The sequence below is a fragment of the Protopterus annectens genome, chromosome 7.part0 (genome assembly GCF_019279795.1).
Source record: "Protopterus annectens isolate FY-2018-M chromosome 7.part0, PAN1.0, whole genome shotgun sequence".
In the NCBI taxonomy this organism is placed as follows: Eukaryota; Metazoa; Chordata; order Ceratodontiformes; family Protopteridae; genus Protopterus; species Protopterus annectens.
Window position 1 is genome coordinate 271052004 of NC_056739.1, and position 23127 is coordinate 271075130.

At 39.3% G+C, this 23127-nt stretch overlaps 1 protein-coding gene across 1 annotated transcript in view; it reads left to right on the plus strand.

Annotated features, from left to right (window-relative positions):
* Positions 1-1111: 1111 nt before the first annotated feature.
* The window catches only part of PIK3C2B (phosphatidylinositol-4-phosphate 3-kinase catalytic subunit type 2 beta), a 1063900-nt gene continuing 1041884 nt past the window's right edge, over positions 1112-23127 (plus strand). Inside the window, exon 1 of the mRNA XM_044076750.1 lies at positions 1112-1243. The gene's annotated coding sequence lies outside the window, so the exon portion shown is untranslated. The remainder of the gene's footprint in view (positions 1244-23127) is intronic.

A 23127-nucleotide genomic window follows, 5' to 3' on the forward strand; every position in this document is an offset into this window, starting at 1 on the left:
CCATCTGCTTGAGTTGGTAGTAGCTCAGGTGGATGTAAAAAATTCCATGGCACCCATTGAATAGAGTAGGAGAAGTCCCCTGATGCCCTGGCCAAATTTCCCCTAGTAGTATAAATACCACCTCATGTCTCCCCTGAAAAGAGGCTACTAACTTAATGGAGCTAACCTGGCTAATAAAGGATAGGTAAAATTTTCTTCTTCTTTCGGCTTTTCCTGGTTAGGGGTCGCCACAGCGGATCATTTGTCTGCTCATGATTGGCAGTGGAGTTTTATGGTGCTGAGTTGCCAGCCTGGTGCCCAACCTTCCACAGAAGGCACACACACTCATGCCTAGGGCCAATTTAGAGTGTCCAATCCACCTACAGCATGTCTTTGGGATGTGGGAGGAAACCGGAGCACCCGGAGGAAACCCACGCGACCACAGGGAGGACATGCAGACTCTGCACAGAAGGCTCCCCAGCCGAGGATCGAACCAGAGAACCTCTTGCTGTGAGGTGACAACGCTAATAGCTGCACCACGGTGGCTGCTCTAATGAAGGATAGGTCAAATAAATAAATAAAATTGAAGTGGAATGGGCAGCAACTCACACAGTGAAGTGCAATACAAATGCAAACAAATAGTTACATATTTAAGAAGATACAGTATGCTCATTGGACATGGTGACATATTGCTGTCTGGAATACTGCATTTCAAAACAGATAAACTGATTTGGACTTAAACCAAAGTTAAACATGATATAAAAATGCTTTGGATTGAAAACTATGTTAATGCTTATAATTTGGTGCTGCAATGACTAGAGTGTATTCAAATTTGAATTCTATTTGAAAAATACACATGTACAGTGTCAGGACAAACAGCTAATTCTTACCCCAACTATTTTTTGTGAATCATAGATCCCTCACACATACAGAAATGCTATAGAATTGAATTACCAGAGGTTATATCAGAAAAACTACATTATACATTTAGGCCAGAAGGTGGCACTAAATCCTTTTTCTGATTGTGTAGTGTCTAGGTGCCAGATTTTTTTTCTTCCTTGCTGCAGCATTCATAATACAGAAGGGAGGGGGTGGTGAAAGCCACCTTTCAGGCTAGCTGCAAGAAACAAATCATTGTTTATTGAAAAGGAAGCGAGGATGGCTGAGCTATATGTGACTTAGATGAATCTGAAAGAACCTAGGGTTTGCTCCAGGAATCTGTCTTCAGGATCTAACCAACTAAGGTCAGCTTCAGAGAGTCGAGGTAAGAAAAGAAAATTCAATGAATGACTGGGGAGCAAGCAGTATGTGAATCTGACAGCCAAGGACAGTGCATGGAGCAGCTGTAGCTCAGGATCTAGGGTCTGGGGCTGAAAAGAACAAGGAAAGGAGGGGTTCAGTACTTCAATACTGACCCCTTTTTACTCCTTCTGCACAGCAGGCAGATTTTTACAAAGTTATGCTGGTGCCTATTAGTAACTGATTTACTGTAGTTTTTCACAGTCACCTTAATACTAAAAGACGGTGCTCTGCAGGCAGATGTATTTTCTTGTTAAATGATTGCTATCTAGGTTAGAGAAGGAGTTTTTGTACTGAGAAACTGGGATACAGAAGATGTTACTAGTTATTAAATCCAAAAGCCCAAAGTTTACAGTGGTTATGTCACTTTAACATACATGGGCTCATGAAGCAGATGACTTCTCTGCTGCAGGAAGCAGGTTGCTCCATGTTTGTTTGGGACGCAGTGTTGTGCAGCGTGACCATGGAGCTAGTAGCTGGGCCTTGTACAATAGAGAGTGTATCCTTTCACATGTTTACTGTTCTTGTGGATAAGTTGTTGCCACTTATTAAAAGACGCACAAAAGCTGTGTATCTCATTTTCCTTGTGTGGTTTGCTGCTTACCAGTTCATTTAAACAAATAACAATGACCATTTTTTTCTTCAGTGAAATAACTCAATTAATAATCTAATCTGAAGACTGGGTGGTGTCCGCGACTTTTATCATGCACAGGGTGTGGGTTTTTGTGTTTTGGGACCTACTCTCACAGTTAAAAGGGTGTTCTATTCCACCAGTTTGAGAGGTATAGTACCTGTTTTACTAGCAGTTCTGTGACTGGGAAGGGGTAGCCTTGGTCTACATTTTTAGAATAAACTCTCTTGGCAAGGTAAGATTACAGTATTAGAGGTGCTTTTATATCTTTTTCCCACATATATTGTCACTTCTTAATCCAATGTACTTTTTCACCTTTGTAAAGGGAGTACTTCCAACAGTACTGCCATGAAAACAAAAACATTACATTCACGTGTTTTTTGCTGTGTGTACTGTCATATTTAGAAGAGACTCTGCCCCAAAATTCAAGGTAAAAAAGATAAGTTGAAAAGTACTCTAAAAAATTCAGCTATACAGAGCTCAGTAATTCGTAGTTTAAAGATTGAGATTTTTTTTAATTTGTAGTTCTTGAGGTTTTCTAGAATGTGATTTGGGTTTATTCTATTGTAGCAGTTTGAGACTGGAAGTGCAGTCTGTAACTTTTACAGATTTGAAATTTAGGTAGGAATTGGTAGTACTTCCAGGTGTCATAAGTCCTGGGTAACCAAACAGTCTTGTAACTCATTTATGGATTTGTGAAGTCTTATACTGTCATAGCTTAAGCAGAAGGTGCTGTATCATTCGGTTATTGTTTGGGGTGTCCACTTTCACTTCAGGAAGAATAAACTCTGATTTTTTTTTTTTTTTTTTTTTTTAATATGGAAGGACGTCTGCTTTTGTTCAGGTTGTGTTGGAGCCATACTGTTCGATACCTTCCAGTTTTAGTTGAGGTACAGGTAAACAAATGTTATAATTGCAGTTTCAAAGGGAAGAAGGGTGCCAGATCACAAAGTTGAAGTCAATACATTTCAGGGAAGGGGTTATCCATTTCATGTTGGTGTTTTTCCTGTGGTTCCAGATACAGCAAGGATAGCCAAGAAGACAGTGCAACACCATTTCTAAATGAATGTTAAGCAGACAAACTACAGATTTCCTTTTTTGATTTAATAAAAAAGGACCCCTGAATTTCAGAATGAAATTTTATTTTGACAAAACTAAACACGCAAATGGAAATTCCATAGTGTGATCATACTTCTAAATTTTCTATCATGGCTGTTCAGAAGGTTAAGTCTAACGTAACCATATTAAAGTTGTAAAACTAGTTAGTTAATTAAGGCATTAACACTTTTATTTCTTTATTTCTCAAAACATTCTCAAAAGATTTCATCCGCATGTTTTCTTATGGTACAGTGCAAACACATAGACCTCTAAACATGTGCAGAAATGTCAGTTAAATTCAGTGCAGTGTTTTTTGGAATATATTGCAAATGAGACCTTATGGTGATCCTTAACATGCTTATTTTTGATCACCCGTGAAAGCATTTTGGTTAAACAGTTTGCTGTAAGCGAGCAAAGTCAGCACTGTGTTTAGCTTTATCAGATATTTCATAATTACAGCTTACAAAATATTTTACATGAGCATCTAATTCTGTGGGTTCTCATACTGGACTCAGGCCTGCAACCAAATCAAATATGCTTCATTTGACAGATGCACCAGGATTAGTGCATGCTAGTTTTAACTATTTTATCAGATATTTAATCAGACAGTAAAATAGTAGGAAAATGTATCCTATGTGGTTATTTCTCAGCAATTAGCTAGAGGAAAAAAATAAAAAGATATCAAAAAGAAAAACAATATATCAGTTTAATGCTAATGCAGTAGCATTACAGACAAATTCAGATTACACCACACTTCTCATCAGAAATGCAGAGAAGTAAAGAGCACACAGATTTTGCAGATTTCAGTACTAACTTTCTCTGACAGCACTATGCAATCTGTGCAATTTTAAAGTATAGGGAAGAGCAGGCCAGCATCTGTTATATATACAACAACTTTCTGTTTGATCAGTAACAAACTTGGGGTAATGTGTGATAAAGTACATGTTATCAAGTGCTACTGCCAGTGATGTGGAGTTGTACAACTATATAAGCTAATGAATATATCAAATTCAATCCCAAACTATAAAAGAACAACCGCAAAGTGTTACTTCATTTTACCACATTTATTGGCCTTCACTTCTACTGCCTCTGTAGAAAAGCCTTCATGGAAGTTAAAAGCTGTCATTTAGCAGCTAGCTTTTTCTAGAAAAACATTCAACTAAATTCAGGTCAGCTGACCCTTCATTAGCAATTTAAAGAAGCAAATCATTTTTACAAAACATCACCTCATAGTATGCATACCACACACATAGCATGATTAAATAAATAGAGTACATAAATAAATACATAACTAAACAAATAAGTACAATTTATAATAAAACTTGTTAGATAAGACTGGTCATTCTATCTGGAAAACATAGTACTGTACCTAAATATCTATGCTCTTTCCAGTGTTTTAACATATTTTATTGTAGAACATCTTTTTGAAGTTTTGAAAGCAGACCTACTCCTTCTGTATTGCCTAACGGAGATAATTTCAGCATGGTTTTCCCTGAAATGTTTAACTACAGTATTTGAGTAGTTTCCATTCTGAATATTCCCTAATATGTTACTGCACTCGGATCTCGCATTAAAGCTTCACTTAATGGAGCAACGATTACTGGAACAAAAAACAGTATAAAGTATTGTTTATGTTTCACTTTCTCTCTCTCTCACACACACACACACACACACACACACACACACACACACACACACACGCTGGGTCATGGCTAAAAAAGGGTTATTTGACCAGCTCACCTTACCAGTTAACAAATGTAAAAGAAAATAAAAAATAAATAAAATTATAAGAAACTGATAAAGACCTAAGAGAGCTGGTACAGGACTTGTATGTTAAGGTGTCAATCAATTGTAGATTGCAGAAATAGGTGCAGTATGTTGTAAAGTACTGAGCTAGAAGACAGAACAGAGAGGTTTAAAACTGGCGGCCAATGTAGTCTTATAATGAAGGAGTGGTGACAATTCAAATTATGAGCTCGGGTTGAATTGAATATACATCTTTTACTTAGGAGTGTCATCATTGTGATTCTGATAGTGTGAGAGATGCAGTGCTAAGTGTGGAATTGTTTAGCACTAGGTATGTGGATGCCTTTATACATTAAAACACTGTACACTCAGGAGGTTCCATGGTAGTTTGCAGGGCCTAACGTATAGCTTAGTTACATGGTGGGTAAAAGTGAGAAAGGGGTCCAGACAGAGTCCTTGATGTTTAAACAGCAAAACAACCACGTGCAGGGTTAGTGATAGGAGAGTTTATGATCCAAGATAAGGGGGACAGATGAGGAGTGATCTGAACAATAAGTAAAACATTGATTTTAATGACATTTATACTGCATTGTTTATTCACAAAGTAACACGTGTTGAGAATGTTGCTAACAGCATGGGGGTGGGGGCTGTTCAAACCTACAGAAAGTGCTCATCAGCATAAAGAAAAGCGATAGGCTCAGGAAAGTCAAAGGTGAGAGAGCACGTCAGAGACTAGTGGGAAACCAGATGGATGTAGGACACATCTTTTTTTTATTTTAATACAATTGATGACAAGCAGATACTTTCCTCAATTGTGTGTGTGTGTGTGTGTGTGTGTGTGTGTGTGGGGTACATGCATCCTTCTGGAGTTGAAACCATGTTTGGAAAAGCCTTGCACAAAGGTATTTATAGGCTGTTAACCTGAATGATTTCTGCTTTCTTTCATTGCAGATTATGGTGGTTTGTATGACCTTTAAGTAACATGAATATGTGAATCCTGTTTTGTGAATAAATGCTACCACTGGTGCCTCTCCTCATCCACTGGGTCTACTAGGTTCCCCTTACTCCCCTTGAATAACATTGACCAATGTTCTGGCCAGTGAGGACTATGAGTCATCCCACTGTAGTTTTATGTTGCTGCTGGGGAGTTTTCTATTTTAAGCCCTCCTTCCAGTTTCCCCACACACTTGCCTGATAATGTTTGGCATATCATCCATCCTTACCCACTCCATGCCCCTGCCCTCTATTGGGTATCAGAGGTAAGGAGCATCCGGGCAAATGCCCTTCCTCCTCAATGATGGGCACGCTCATCCTTCCTTACCTGCATCTCAGATGCCTGTGCTAATTGAACCCAGGTGACTACATAGTAGTGTGAACTTCATCCCTGTACACTATGGCACTGGCTATGCGTGCGTATTTTTGTGAGCGTGTGTGTGTGTATGTGTATACACACATACATGTATATACATACTGTATACAGTATACATGCACCTAACACACATACATGTATATACATACTGTATACATGCACCTAGCACACACACACACATGCACTGTGTATGTGTACATATGTGTGTGTGTCTATATATATATATATATATATATATATATATATATATATATATATACACATACACACACACACACATTTATGTAGATCTAGCTAGATGGCTGTCCTGAACTGTGTTCATCTTCAGACTGATAACTAGTCATATAATTTACAATTTTTGTCTATATTTTATTGGTAGGCCAGATAAATCCAGTGAAGAATTAAGAAGAGTATTCCAACAAGAATAAAATAGTTATTCATAAGCAGTGACACTTCTGCACTGCATGAGAGAGTCATCGTTTGGATAATAGTCCTGATATGGTCTGATTTGTATGATTCTTGGCAAAACTGATCAATTGCATTTTGGTGATATTGTAAGCTGTACTGAACCTGGACCCTCTTTTACAGTGACCTGGGCAGCAAACTGCAGAATGAAGTACATTCATGCCAGCTGAAAAATTGTAGACATTTTTACATTACATCTTGTGGTAAACAGTGCAGCAGAAGAATTATAGAGGACGATACTCAAATGATTTTTCTATCAACTGCTGATGAAGAGCAGATATAATGAGTAAAGGGCTGCAGTTAGGGTAATCAACTTGAGATGCGTTACCTTTAGCTGATCCTGTTTATATCAGCTGTTTTTGTTAGTACTGGTTAGCTAGAAAGCTATCTGAATCTGGACAAGAAGATAAGAGTTCTAATCCCACACATCAATTTTTTGTTTCCAAAAAATGGTGACACCTTAATAGTGCGTTAGTGGGTAACTGCTCCATTCAGTTGAGTCCTTCTTGGATGGTATTCTGATTGTAGTTAAAGATGCAAAATGCAACAGATTATCATAGAATTAATGCACTAATGTGTGTGCATTGCTGTGTTGCTTTACTATATCGGTAGATCTCTGTGCAAGTACTTTGAGGTACAGTATGTTAATGCTAATCATTCTTCTCAAATCTGCATTTTTTTTCCTTTTTTTTTTGAAAATTGCACTATTCTTTGCAGTAACAAGATGATGGCTGCTTCTAAAGCAGGACTAATAGGGGCTCACTGAGATACAGATGTTGCATAAGCATGCACCTTACTGCTGTAAAACTGGATCACAGCATCACTCAGCATGTCAAGCTGTCATTAAAAACAAGTGAAAAATGCAAGTTGATTTCATGGGCAAGGGTAAGTTTTTAAAAATCCATCTAGACATGGTGACTTGCAAGGGGTAAGCCACAAATAACATAACCGCCAAAAGCTTAAACGTGAATTGTTTTGATTTAACCAGTGGTCGAACAACCTCCACCCCCAGTAACTCATTTTGTTAGATGACTGATAATGTTGTGGCTCTCATCCTGGAACCAATATGTCATGACACTGTTTTGTTTACAAGGATTCTGGTGTAATGTTATAGTTTGTCATTGTAGTTGGGTCATTTCGCATTTAAAACTGTGCTTGTGCGTGTGTGTATGTAGCTTGTTTTTTAGGTACAACATGTGCTACTATTGCACATTTTGCAGACCAAAACTATCAACCACGTTTATCATGAATGTTTGTTTTTTTTAATAAATTTTGGGACGTTTGCAGTACTATTTTCACACCAAATGTAATGCCACTGTTTTTCCACTTGAAAAAAACGCACAGAGCCAGAAATTTAGAAATAATTGGTTTATGTCAAAATCAGAAGGTGTTTTGCCCACGTAAATAATCTCGAAGATGGTTCACTAAGAAGAGGGACAGAATCACTTTTGTTCAGATTTAATGAGTCGTTGCACTATATCAGGGCTGCTGAATCTGTATAAAAAAAAAAAAAAACAATTGTGAGCCAAAACTGAAAAAAATCACAAGCTGCTATCTGCAGAACTAAGACATACTTGAGCCTTGTTGTCTGTGAGAACCATTGTCTGGACTCTTTGTTGCATTTTTCTGTGCAAGACATATTTCATTGTGACATCAAGATTGTATAAATCGAATAGCTGTGAGACTGATGTTTCTTGTCAATAAATTAAAGAAAAGATCACTTTTGTCATTTTGGTAGCGCTGAAGCATAAGTTGTAGTTTGACATACAGAATGTGTCAGTGGGCTAAGTTCAAGCCACAGACACCAGTTTACATCATTTTTATGCACTTGCCATGCATTGCCACTTGGCCTTTAATTGATTTTGTAATGCCACAGAGCAGACCACTCACAGCAACAGCTTGCAGTCTGTGGGACAAATATGAGTACCATGATATTTATATTTGTAATCCAAGACTTCTTTTTGTGATAATGCTGAATTCCAGTTTAACTATGGATAGCAATGCATTTATTCTGCAGTCTGTACATTTTAAATATTGGAACTACAGGTAGCATCCTTTCCTCTTGTTATAGTGCATTTTGTTTGTACTGCTGTGAAAACAATTACAATGCGGAGCAGGTATGCGGTGTGGACTTGTGCTAATAGTTGTAGAAAAAGGATGTGACTTGAGGTGGAAGAGTTAGTGAATCTTTTTTTCTTTATTTCTCAAAAAAATATTCCACTGTGATGAGACAAATAAGGACCCTTAATTCTTAGACCAGGGAAATTTTGCTTTGCCCAGTAAAAGGTCTGGCCTGCAGAAACAGCTATTGTTTGGTTAGATATTTACAGTAACACTGCTTTAGCCGTCCAAGCCTTTGTTTCTTTATTTTCCTGGCCATTGTCTGCCTAACATCTGTTTGCTCCATTCACTAGGGCAGTTATCCAGGCAGCCGTTAAGGTTTTATGCTTTTGTCCTTCATAGTTTTGTAGGTATATACGAGGCTAACAACCACCAGGTTCTTTATAAGCCTAGTTGTGTAGTCAAACCCAGTTGTGTCCCTATGTGTCACAGGTGTTTATTAGGATGGAGTATGTTAGTTAGAAAGATTGTAAACATTATGATAGGGGCGTATGGTAGTTTGGGCATTACTGTCTGTCTCTGTCTATCAGGGACATGGGGGCCAGACCTGGGGTGAATTTCTTATTTCCCATCCATTAGTCATCCTTATGCTTAAACAGGGTTAGGGATGGACTCATGGTGGGATTCTATGTCAGTTTTTAATTTGCAGTCATCTGCAAGCTTGGTCAGTCAAAGGCCCTTGACATAAGCCATTACCTATGAGCAGTAGATGCTAAATAAAAGCAGTCCCAACATGGAGCTTTTAGCCAGCTGGTGTCTATCTCCTAGTGGAGGTGGTATCACCAGTCCTGATAGCCTGGGCCCAGTTTGTCATCCAGCTGACAGTCCAGTGAGTTAGGGGTTTATGTCCATTTCGGTGAGTTTGTCAACTATACCTGAGAGGGGTATTGTATTGAGCATGTTAGCCAGGTCTATGGAGGCTGTATACACCATTTTCCCCTCATTCATTGCTTTAATGATCTTCTCAAAATAGTCCATCAGCTTTAGTAGGCATGATCTTCCCTTGACAAAGCCATACTGGTTGTGTCTGGTGTCTGAAGGTTGTTTGTGTCTTCGTTGATCATTTCCATGATAATTCATTCCAGGGCTTTGATATTAGACTTGTCAGAGTAATAGGCTTGTAGTTTCCAGGGCAGTTGATGGTCCACCCTTGTGAAGTGGAATAACCATTGCAGTCCTGCATTCTCGTGGTACAAAGCCTGTTTTGAGGCTATAGTTGAAAAATGAGTCATGTTCCCAGCTATTTAGTAGGCATCTGGGATACTGTCAGGGCCCACTGAGGCTGTATTTTTGGCCTTAATGAGTGCCACCAGGACTTGCTCCCTGTTAATAGTTGGAGGGGGGGGGGGTTATGCTAGTAAGTTTTCATGGGAGTAGGCAGAAGAGAGTTGGGGGGTGAAGTGTGAGCCGAGTTTGTCAATCAGCAAATTCACTATGTTGTTCTCATTGAAGGTGGCACCACTGACCACCAGTTTGGCACACTGATGTGTGCTGCCTTTGAGATTTTGGACATAGCTGTAGAAGGCCCTGTGTTTGTCTTTAGTCTGTGAGGCTATCTTGACCTTGTAATTGGCCTTGTTGGACTTAGTCCTCTTAGTTTCCTGTATTGTTTAATTAGAGAGCTCCTATCATTGTGGGAGTTGCTCTTCCTGTTTTTAGCCAGGACTTTTTTCCTTTTGTTGTATACCCTATTAAGGTTAGGATTCCACCAGTGTGGTTTGTTTTTAGAAATGCACATCAGCCTCTATACAGACATTTACATGATGTACAGTGTGTCCGTAAACAATTCTGTATATGTTGCTGTGAACTCTGGGTTCGGAGGGGCATTGACGTTTGACAAACTATCACTTCATAGGATCTAGCTTGCTTTGGAATAGTTCCTAACTGTTACAGGGCTTGCTAGAGTTAAAGGTTGAGAGGTATGAAGAATGCCTGTTTGCAGATAATAGAAAATCTGTAAGCTGATGTGCAAAACACTGTGGAAAGGATAAAAAAGGACTTTTGTGTGGTTGAAAAAAAATGTATAATGTTAAAAAGTAAATCAGCTCAGATGGCATGATTAGCTGATAGTTTATAAAGTCAGTCGGTTTAGATTTAGTACAGGAGAGCAATAAAAATGCCCCAGGAAATCAATGTAGAGATGAACTTATAGCAAGTGAGGCAGTAGTAACAGGAGAAATGGAAGTTGATTGGGGAAGTAATGTAAGGTGACCTGAAACTAGGCAAGGAAGTAAGATATCTAGGGATCTTGGGTGCAGTTTAAAAAGCATTACTCCAAGAAAGTAAGGTATAATTTTCCAGTCTGAAAGACAGTGAGTGCATTTCTGTCAGGAATCCAGTTTGTAGCATTGTATACCATCTATCCACATCAACACAGGTAGGATGTACAGTCCAAAGGAGGAAAGTGGAAATGGTACAGTGCCCACAGCAGACCTTATGTGATTTACGATTGGAGTATATGTTGTACAGTGTAAAATTAAGTACCTCAAGTTAATTCATAAGGATTAAAGAGTCAACATCATCTGAAAAAGAGATATGTGCCAGCTTTAAATATACAAGGAGACAACATAGTGTCATCAAAGGGAACATTTATTATTTTTTTTAGGGTAGTGTCCAAGCTGGCCGAAGGGCAAAGGGTGACATGAGGTGCTATAAACAGTTATTCTCTTCTGTATCTGTTTAGGATATCACAAAGTGTCTGAAGTACAGAGTACCTCTGCAGACAACATGAACATATGCAATTAGATTGGCATGCTGGACCAGCAGAAAAACATGAATGATTATAATAAAGCTACATAAATGGTCAGAGGTAATGTGACTATATTTAATTAATTTCAAGATAAATATATGCCTTGCAAGTAAGGACGTAAGACTTTGTTTATATGTGAGGCAACAGATAATAGCTGAATGATGAATTATCCTTGAAACCCTTATAAAATATTCAGTTTTGTTGTTGAGCAATAATGTACTCAAGAGCAACGTTTAGTAAGTAATCATCTGATGACACTGATTTGTCAAAGTGCTATGACAGAACAGTGCAGAAATCATCTGGGACATTAGAGTGGGTAGACGCCTCAATTCTGCTTTACCAAGACTTCCTCTAAAACATTTCAGTCATGTCTGGAAAGCTGACGTAAAAATGGGTCCTCAGAAGTAGACAACCCTACACATTCTTCATTAAGTTACCTGAGTCATACATCACAAAGCCTGTAACCTACCTCATAAACCTGATTCTAACATATGAAACCATTTCAAACTAAAAGAGAAATGTCACTGTCATACCTGCTCCCAAAACAGCTAACCCTTAAACAGATAACTGTATCAAAAATATTAGGAAAAATTACGGTGAATCTTTTTAAATGCATCACCAAATACTTTAGCCGTGTTGATATGCCCTGTAGTCTCATAGGTTCATACTAGGCTATCTGCCCTAGGGCATTTATAAGCCTAGCCAGAATGTATTTGGCTTTCGCCAACAATTTTAAATTAATTTTGCTATGCCCTTTTTCGAGGTTAGTATACTGTGCCTCTGTCTAACAGTGACACAGAAGTGACACCTGGGTTAAACCTACGATCTCCCATCCACTCATCAAGATTCCTCTTGAAGAGAGTCAATGATGGACTCTGCCTAACCTGGACTGGGATTTTATTCCAGAGTGAAGGGAGGCTCTGGGTTATGAATCTGTCCCTCCAGCATGTCCTATTTATTTCAGTGCTGAGGTTCAAGTCTCTTGAGCGCGTAGCTCGATGGGATTTGGATTTTCTGAGGTGCAGCATGCCCATTAATTCCGGGTTGGACATGGCTTTATACGTCAGGCACAGATCGCCCCTGAACAGGCGGTATGCCACTGAGTAGAGCTGGAGTTTCTTTAACCGGGCAGCATATGGCATCTGTTTGAGCCCTTTAATCCTCTTGGTGAGGTACTTTTGGGGTCTTTCCAGTTGCTGCAGGTGTCTGGTCAGGTACATCCCAAACGGGGCATTGTACTCAATTATGGGCCTGATGAGGGATGAGTAAAGAGGCACGATGACCTCCCCTGATCTAGATGTGAATCCCTTCATGATTAGGTGGGCTATATAAAATGTTTTTCTAACCACTTTGGCCACGTGGTTGTCAAATGAGAGACTGCTATCAACTTGGGTCCCCAGGTCCCTAATTACGTCTTCTGTACTTAATGGATTACCACCTATGTGGTAATTTGTGGGCACTTTGTTTTTGCCAAAGGGGATGACTATACACTTTTTGGTGTTTAGCTTGAGGCCATGGCTCTGGCACCAGTTGTCTGTTTCTATGAGGCCCTTTTGGAGGATGCTTGTGTCGGCTGGAGAGTCGATTATGGCGCCCAGTTTGCAGTCATCTGTGAACTTGGTCAGCCGCAGTCCTTCCATGTTGGCCTGTACCTCCGAGAAATATATACCGAACAAGAGAGGTCCCAGGACTGAGCCTTGTGGGATGCCACTTGTAACTGGTTTGGAGTCTGACATGGCTCCAGCAATTCTAACCATGTGGGTTCTGTCCTTGAGCCAGTTTGCAACCCATCTAGTGACGTAGGGGTTTATATTTAAGCTGGTGAGCTTATCTATACTACCTGAATGAGGTATTGTATCGAAGGCTTTTGCGAGGTCCAGGTAGGCTGTGTGGACCACCTTCCCCTCATCAATGGCCTTGGTGGCTGTTTCAAATAAATCAACCAGGTTTAAGAGGCAGGATCTGCCCTTAACAAAGCCAAACTGGGTAGGATCCAGTGTCTGTAGGTCCCCAATATCTTTATTTATGAGGTCCAAGATGATCCTTTCCATAGCTTTGCAGACCAAGCTAGTCAGGCTTATGGGGTGATCGTTTCCAGGATCCGTTGAGGCACCACCTTTGTGGAGAGGGACCACTGTTGCTGTACACCACTCTTTGGGTACATATCCTGTAGTAAGGCTGAGATTGAACAGTAGTTTTATGTTTGGGTTTAGCTCTTCTTGGAGTTCATGTAGGATGCAGCCCGGGACACCGTCTGGTCCCATTGATGCTGTGTTTTTTTGCTTTGCAGAGGGCGACTCTTACCTGGGCATCTGAGATGTCAGGGGGGCAGCACTCTGCTGGGATAGATATTTGCCCTTTTGGTGGGGAGTGGGGGGGGGGGGTTTCGCTGAACCTGTCAGCTAGGATGTTGGCAATGTCTGTGGGTTTGGTGTAATTTTTGTCATTTTGGACTAATTCTGAGCATATCTGGGAATTCCCACCCAGGTTCCTAACATAACTAAAGAAAGCCTTGTGATTATCCTTGGTGTCCTGTGCAATTTTTCTCTCGAAGCTGGCCTTAGATGATTTTCAGTGCCCGTAGTTTTTTGCTAATACTGATCAGTGATGCCTTCCCTTTTTGGGATTTTGCTCTATCATTTAGTAGCTTCCTCCTTCTATTGTATAGTTTGTTTATGGCTGGGGTTCACCAGACAGGACGTCTGCCTTTGGAGGATTGGGTCTTGGTTTTATTTGGGATTGCATGATCCATGCATTCCTGAAGGTGTTCATAGAATGCATTTATAAAGGATTCTGCGGTCTGGGCCATATTTTCCACAGGCCCGGGGGCTTTGAAGGATTCCAGCTCGGTTTTGAGGAGTGTGAAATTTGCTTTAGAGAAGTTTTTCACTGTGGTTTTCTGGGCAGGAGATGGGGTCGGGATGTGAATATCCAGTGAGATTAATTTATGGTCTGATCTTACCAGTGAGGGATACACTTCTGGTCTGGAGCATAGAGTCCCCATGTTGGTGATGATCAGGTCCAGTATGTTTTTCCCTCTTGTGGGAGTGGTAACAAGTTGTTCCATAGCATTTGAGTTTTAAATTCTAGGAACCTTTGGGCTAGGGTGTTGGAGCTAGAGTAATGTTCCCAGTCTATGTTTGGGTAGTTGAAGTCGCCCAATATAATGGTGTTTGGAGAGACCTTCATATTTTCCAGTGTTCTCAGGAAGGCTGAGTGGGGTTCCTGGGTTTGGGAGGGTGGTCTGTAGCAGGCTATAAACTGGAAGGCAGTTTTACCCACTGTTAGTTGCACATGGATAGTCTCTGATGCTTCGTGCTGTGCCACCAACCTGGAGGTATGGGTATCTTTGTGAATATTGATACTCCCCTCCTTTTGTGGTTCGGTCCAAGTTTTGGGGCCGAAAAGCATGGTATGAGGTATAACCTGGTAGTGCTGGGGTGCTCTCGGGAGCCTTGAACCAGGTTTCTGTTACTGCACAGATATCTATGTTCTCCATGCTAAGGAGAGTTTCGAGTGCGTGCATCTTGAGGTTTAGACTTCTGGCGTTGAGTAGCATTACTCTTAGTTTCTTATCCCTTGTGATACCTATGGAGGTATGTATTGCTTACAAAGTATCCCATTATTTTACACAGTTCTTATTCTGTCTCCTAATACATGCCTGAACCTTTAAAAAAAACTTTTACTTTTAACCATAAAAAATGTTCTTTTCCATTCATGAATCCCATACATTTAGCCCTACTAGACAGCTGCTGCCTGTTTGAATGCTGTTTTATTACCAGTTCTTAAAACTTGTAATATACAAAGTAAAGAAGACCCTTTTACTGTAACTGGAATGACAGTATGACCAGATTAAAACTTGTAATATACAAAGTAAAGAAAACCCTTTTACTGTAACTGGAATGACAGTATGACCAGATGTGGAAGCAATTGGCTCTATAACTTAACTGAACACCTATAGTTGTCATCAGTTATAACTAAACGATGCTCACCAGTGGACAAAAGACCATATAATTATGTGAAGAATAATGAATCTCCGAAGGTGCATTTTCCAAGTGCCAGTGATATAAATAAGAATCACTGAAAACTACTTTTGTAGATACACATAAAGGTCTTTTTCTTGGGATAAAGCCCCTCTGCACCCCATGCACTAAGTGAGGATAAGTGTAAAATGTACTGTCCCTGAAAATAGTTTTCAGCATTTATGATTCATACTAGCAGAACTTGTACAGCTGGCAGCATTAGAGCTGTCATGTTCTCAAAATCAGCACTGCGTTCTGTTCATGTCTATGCTGGGACTTCTGAAATGTGTGTGTATGTGCAGGGATGTTTTACTGTGCTTATTTGCTTGGTAGATCACACATCTATGAAGCCTTATCACTATATACCTGTTAGTATGTGGGAAACAAATCACTTTTCTCATGAGACTTACTGTCCCTTGGTGAATCTCGTATATGAGTTGCAAGCTCTAGCTAGTCCATTTCCTGTTAAGATGACATCGCCATCAGTAGCAATAGTATCAGCATGTTGGCTATTGGCACGCTTCTTCAAGATGGAAGCATTTTGCAGGACATCATTGATTGTTTGCATTGAAGTTGTATGATACAACTCCTTTACTTTCCTGATGTACTGGATGATTGCTTGTTTCTGTCTGCATCTATGCTAGTGTGCGGGCTTTTGGAACTGTATTTAATGCACTAAAATTAATACAGTTGCCTGTTGTTTTGGATTCTTTGCTAATTACTTGCTCATGAGTAAATGATATATCTGAGCATGATACATGATGTACTCTATGTAGTTTTTTATTTATTTTAAAGCAGAATTACATTCCTGAAATCTTAACAACTCATAAAAAAGGAAGATTAAGTTTTAGTTCTTTGGTTATTATGTTTGACTTACAGTGGCATCTGTTATGAGTGTTTACTTGCATCAGTTAAGTTTTAGATGAAAATGTGCACAAATCCAAATTGTTGCTAGTTCTTCTTTTTTCTGCATTTCGGTACTGTTTTTTTTTTTTTTTCTACAGCTGCAGGTGATCTAGTGGTATATGCTCCATGTTTATAGTGGCAGTCATGTTTTAAGTAGCTTGTAATCTGACAGGGATTTTAAATTCAACAAGCTGGACTCCTATACTTGGATTAAAACTTTAAATGACTTTATTTGAACCTAATGAATGTTTATTTTTTGTACTGTTATATCAATATTTTCAGTCCAAAATCTTGCATGTCTTTCCTTGTAAAATTTACAATTGATCAAAGATTGCATACAAGTTCTTAATTTGTCCAATTTAAGAGTTTTAATGGCTGTTGGATCTTTAGTTGATGCCACATATGTCTAGTGAGATGTTTTTTTTAGAGAAAACAGTCATAAATATTCCAAATTATGTTCACTGAACTCTCATTTTGCCTTGGTTTTAAAGTTAAGCATTTATTTTTCTGTCCTTGGAAAACTTTCCTCAGACTTTTGTTTTGCTTTGTCTGAGATTTTCTGCATACAGTGATAGTACCACTGAAGTCTTTTAATCTGCTTGACCAATGCAATGGCTTTTCTTTCTGTACCCAAGGGGTTGATTCATCACTCCTGAGGGCTGAAGACTGGGGCTCTAGGATGAGGTCACCAAACCTCACCATCTTGGATCACACTTGGCCCCTGCCAGGAGAGGGCCTTATGACCTATTTGTTCCCTGTTACTGAACTCACCAGTTTTCCCGTTCAAGCTAGAGATTGGGCCCAGCCCTTTCCTAGGCTGAATAACCTATTCATTCATTCCCCAAACATAGCTCTCCAGAGTTGTTCTATCTGAGAGGCGCAGTTAAAGTGGTACATCAAGTGCCCCCTCCAAGTTGCTAATCCCATGGCAGCTCCTTCAAGGTCTACAGCTACTGTCCACATCAGGGAAGCATACTTGCCTTCCCAAATATGCTACCATCTAGGCTTGCTATGTGTATAATACTGCTTTTAGCATGTGCTCAGCAGGCGAGTGCAACATCCATTGCTCCCTCTAGGTGACCACCAAGCAGAGAGCCAAAGCTTTCTCCCTCCCTCAAGATGAGTGCATTGACAACGTTCAGTCATTCCCATGCTCCCTGTCATATTACATCCAGTGCCTGTGCCACTTAAAAGACAGAGGTCATTTGGGGCACAGCCAGGGCTTCATACCTGTGTGCCATAGGAATGAAGGAAAACCTGCATGTTTTGGGTTAGTTTTGAAAAAGAATATGCATAAAATTAGTCATTTATTTCTTTTAGGCTTGGATAACTAGCAAATGTTGCAATGTATTTACTGCCAGGGCATGGCTCAGATTGTTGGCACCCCAATATCAAGTCTAATATGTTGAGCTCCTTTATACCAGTTGTCTCAAGAATAATTTTTCCATGTATGTTTCAAATATCCTTCTCTGGCAAGGTCTGTATTTGCCATCCTCATGTGAACTCAGACTTTGAATTCTTCTGAGATCTCTGGCATAAGTGTTATGACTTTTGATGATGGCCAATGACTTTTTCAGTTTTACATTTTTTTCTAGATTTAATAGTTCTTATTTTATCTTGTATTTAATGTGGGAAGAAGTACGTCTTAGGGTTGGCATGCTGGCTTTACTGGGAGTGAATATGAACAGCTTAACTTGGATATATGTTAGGTTTCCTGTATAATTCCTGCCAATAAATTTAATTGCAAATTATTAGTTAATTCAGTATCTTAATTAGGATAATTTTTCCTGCAGTTGTATAACAGCTCCTTAATCCTCTAAGCCAGCTGCCACACTTTAGTTAATGAGCTGTTTCCTGTGGTCCAGTGGTTCAAGGTTTGATTCCCTCAGCCTCCATTGCCTAACTGTGTGACTTTGAGCGAGTCACTTAACCAGACACCACTCCTGAGCTGAGTCTGAAAATGGTCCATGGAGATCAATCCTCTACCCTGGAAAACAAACAAAGACAATAAATTCTGATCGTCCATTTCTTCTGAGTACCAATATTGTAGACTTGACTGTATTATTTTTGCTGTAATTACTATTTCAGACAATCCTTTGACTGGTAATATTTTTTGCTGTTTCAGAACAAAATGTTGACCTGCTCTGTTTTAGAACTGGGGTTATATCTAAACTAGAGAAGATCATTTCATTAATGGTGTTTACTGGTGATCCAGAGTCTGAGTACTGTGAATGGAATATTGTATGTATGTGAAGACTGTCATATCTGGTTGGACTTTGTGAGTGGCAATGGTACACAAACAGTGATCTGGACTGTCAGTATTTACCATCTGTTCTTAGGGAGTCTGCTCACTTTGTATGATGTACTGTAGGTCTGCTCTAAGTCTAACTGGTATATTGATGTGTCTCTGTAAAGCTGATTTACTTTTGTGAGTTAGCACTGTGCCATTTTGCAGAATTTTGTTTGAAATAAGAAAGACGTTATATGACCTTTGCTGAAGACTTGTGATGAGGAATTCATATTTTACAGTTTCTGCATACAGAATTATTTTGTGGATTTTCTGATAATTTTATATTTTTGTAGTTGAGATGTGTATATACATATGGATCTATGTCACAAGAATGAAGTTTCTGAAAATCAAATATGTAGTCGAGACCGTATGATCGACTTCTCGAAACGTTGAACAGGATTAAATTACAAAAATCTACATTTTTGCAGGAGTCAAGCCTCCTTGCGACCCTCCCCCACTCCCTGCATATTATATACTGTACTCTCTAGCAAGCTGGCATGCTGTAAAGTAGCTTGTCAGCAAGGGAACCCCCCCCCCCATTTTTAATAGACTGCCTGTTGGATTCAACAAACTTATGTCTATTAAATGCTGGACTGCTTATCCTGTTTTAAGATATTTCTTACCCAGCCTGCTCTAAGATATTTCTTCCCTGATAGTACTACACAACAAAACCTCTCTTTCTTACTATTAACAGTACATAGCCTTATTCTGTTAGAGTTTACTGATTCTTTCTGGACTGTGCTTGGCTCTGGGCTTGGCTGTCCCACTCCGTTCGCCCTCGCTCCACTCGGGCTCACTTCACTCACCTCCCACCCACCCCCATATCATTTCCTTTATAGCTAACTACTTTGCACCTCCCACAACAGACACCCATCCCTTCCTGTCTTTCACTCCATAATAGTCTGTACCTCAATCGTCTTGCTGCTACAGCAAAATATTCTAACTTCACCCCCCCTACTGGTACTAGCTGGTATACACTATTATGCCCTATCTAATAGACCAACAAACTATACCCCATGCATTTTATTAGCTAAAAACACCCTACAATATGTACTCTTCGAACAGTAAAATCTATGCATTTCTAACTACATCCATCCTATTACTGCCTGTCCTACTCCTCGTCCTTATACTCACATCACTTAACATCCACTTACACCCCAAACATATCTCCCCTACAAACCCAAATTGCTGTAGCCATATAAATAATCCTCAAACTTTCGCCATTTTCCATCTATCCTCTCATTAAATACACTCTTACCAAAAATACACTTACCTAACACCCAATTCACTCATACCAAACACAAAACTAAATACTACACTCCACTGCTAATATGCTCAAACTCACCTACCTCCACAAAAACATTCTCTTAGCTGGAGACATCTATTCCAACCCTGGTCCAACACACACCACTTCTAGCCCTCCTAACCCCAAAGATAATAATCTCCCAAACAAACATCTTTCCTTCTATTCATTAAACACTAGGAGTATTCTGAACAAAGTAAGTGAAATACATGCTTGGATCTCCCACCATACTCCAGATATCCTTGTTCTGACTGAAACCTGGTTAATATCCCAACACCAAGACATAGAGATCTTTCACTCTGGCTATAGCATACACCGTCTAGATCAACCAAAAAGGAAAGTTGGAGGCGTTGCTATCCAACACTCTAATCACCTTACCATTTCTAACCCTGCTTTTACATCCCAAGCCTTCTCCCCAGCCGAAATGTTATCTGTAAACCTAAATATTAATAGCCATTCCACTATTACCGTTGTATATCATTCTTAGGGATGTCAACATTAACTGGCTATCTCTCTCCTCTCAAAACTCCTCACAACACCTTAATCTCTATGGCTGTACTCAACTCATCTCAAATCCCACTACTCCCATACAGCCTCATTGACTGGATTCTTGTCTAACACCCTTCCAAATACCATAACCCTGAAACACTACCAAATTCCCTAAGTGATCACTGCCCAATAAAAGTACTCAGATACACATCCCATCAAGCTAAACCTCAAAGGTTTATCAAACACCGAAAACGAACAAACTTTAATCTTGAAACTCTCAAATCTTTATTATCAAAAGTGAACTAGAATCCCTTAAAACTACTCCCCTTGGATGACACTGTCCACATTTTTAACTCCACTTTCCTTAGTATTTTAAATTCTCTGGCACCCCTTAAAACAATCCGCATAAAGTCTAACGTATCTCCGTGGCTGACAGTAAACTCGTGCACTATTAAAAAAAAGACAAAGTGTGGAAAATTTGGACTAAAACTAAACATCAACCAGACCTCCAGAAATATAAAGAACTTAGAAATCTTGCCAAAAGTCACATAAGTAAAGATAAGAAAAACTTCTATAATAATCCATCTTCTACCTTTAAATACATCCCTAAAAAGTTATGGCACTCTGTGAATCAAATACTACACCCAGGTACACTAGTCTCCCCGAACCCTCATCCTGACAAAACACATGAGGAAACTGCTCCATATTCAACAACTACTTTATAGACTCAATATCAGAATGACTAAATCAAGACACAAACCATCACACCAACAATAATAGACCTAATAGCTCAAACTCTTCCATCAATAGTTACCCTCCCACTACCTTTTCACTCAAACCTGTCTCCATTAACTATATTAAATCTCTACTATCTAAATTAAAACTTTACTCCACATCCATAGACAACATTCCCTCTGCATTCCTTCAGGCTGCTGCTGATGTTCTTGCTTTCCCAGTTTCAATTCTAATAAACCGCTCTATCACAGAATCCACAGTCCCTTCCATCTGGAAGCAATTTTACACCCTTCCAATACACAAAGGAGGAAACTCCATAGATATAACTAATTTTAGACCTATAGCCATGCTCTCACCACTCTCCAAAATTCTGGAAAATGTATACACAATCAAGTCTTACACTACCTTCTGCAAGAAAATCTGCTCACACCTACCCAACATGGCTTTCGTCTCATGCACAGCACTACTATAGCTCTCCTGTCTTTTCTAAACTCTGTATCACTAGCTAGAGACAGTAACAAACTTATTTCCTGTGTCTTCATTGACCTCTCCAAAGCCTTTGATACAGTCTGTCATAAACTCCTTCTCTTTAAACTAGCAAACTTACACTTCTCTCCATCCACCATATCCTGGTTTAACAGCTATCTCTCTGATAGACTCCAGTCAGTCAAATGGCTCTCAGCTTTCTCCCCTCTTCTTCCTGTTAAAACGGGTGTTCCACAAGGCTCCATCCTTGGGCCACTTCTTTTTAACATCTTTACCAACCGTCTCTACTCTTCCTGTCCTGGATCCTCATTGATACAGTACACAGATGATTCTACACATCACTATTGCCGAATCACCAACTCAACTAATATCACACACACAATCCTCTTTTAACTCTGTAGAAAACTGGCTATCTGAAAATCAACGTATCCTTAATCCAAAGAAAACTAAATTACTACTCTTTCTCCCTAAAAACCTTAACCAAACATCTTCCTTCTCCATATTGTCACAAAATAACACTCAAATACAGGTGGACACAAGTACAAAACTCTTAGGTGTTACTATTGATGATAGACTAACCTTTGACTTGCACATCAATAATTGTATCTGAAAAACACCTCTCAAGCTAGGTCTCCTCTATAGAAACAAAAAATATCTTGGCAAAACTAACCCTTCCAAATGCCTACCTTTTACCTACTTTACTCTATAGCTCCCAAATTCTCACCAGCCTCAACACTGGACTACTAAACAACTTAGAAACCACTTATAACAGGATTTCCCGATTTGCTACCCAAAATTCTTAAGTCCCATCACTGTCTCTCACTAAAAGAAGTAAATTGGCTAGAATTACCTAACTTGCTTCAGTGTAATCAGTTTCAGATTATTCACTCCATTCTCTACAAACCCTCTTTCTGTCCAGCTATATCATCTCTAATCTCTCATTACCTCCCACTAGATTACTCCGCAGTTCTAAACAAGGCCTACTAAAAATCTACAAACCAAGGACCAAAATGGATCACTTAGTCTATAGCTTTAACCCTTCCAAGGCCTGGAATAGCCTACCACTAGATATAAGATCTCTTGAACATCCCAATCAATTCAAAACCGCTACAAAAAATACCTTAATGAAAAATGGACCTGCCAATGTAATTATCCCCGTAAACACTCCCCTGTAACCCTCTATTTCCCTTCTCTCTTCCTTCCATTCAATAAACAAACTTACTACTTTATCTTCTCCTCTTGCTACATCACTATACAATTATAACTAGTAAAATATTTCAGCTATGTAACTATTGCACGATTATGTATACAATATGTAATTATAAATGTATCCCTCTGAATGCATTTCTATATGTATTTCACATGCCGCAGTGTAATGTATGACACTGTAATGCAGTAATGTGTGGTACTGATGAATGTATTATATATGTAAAATTTCA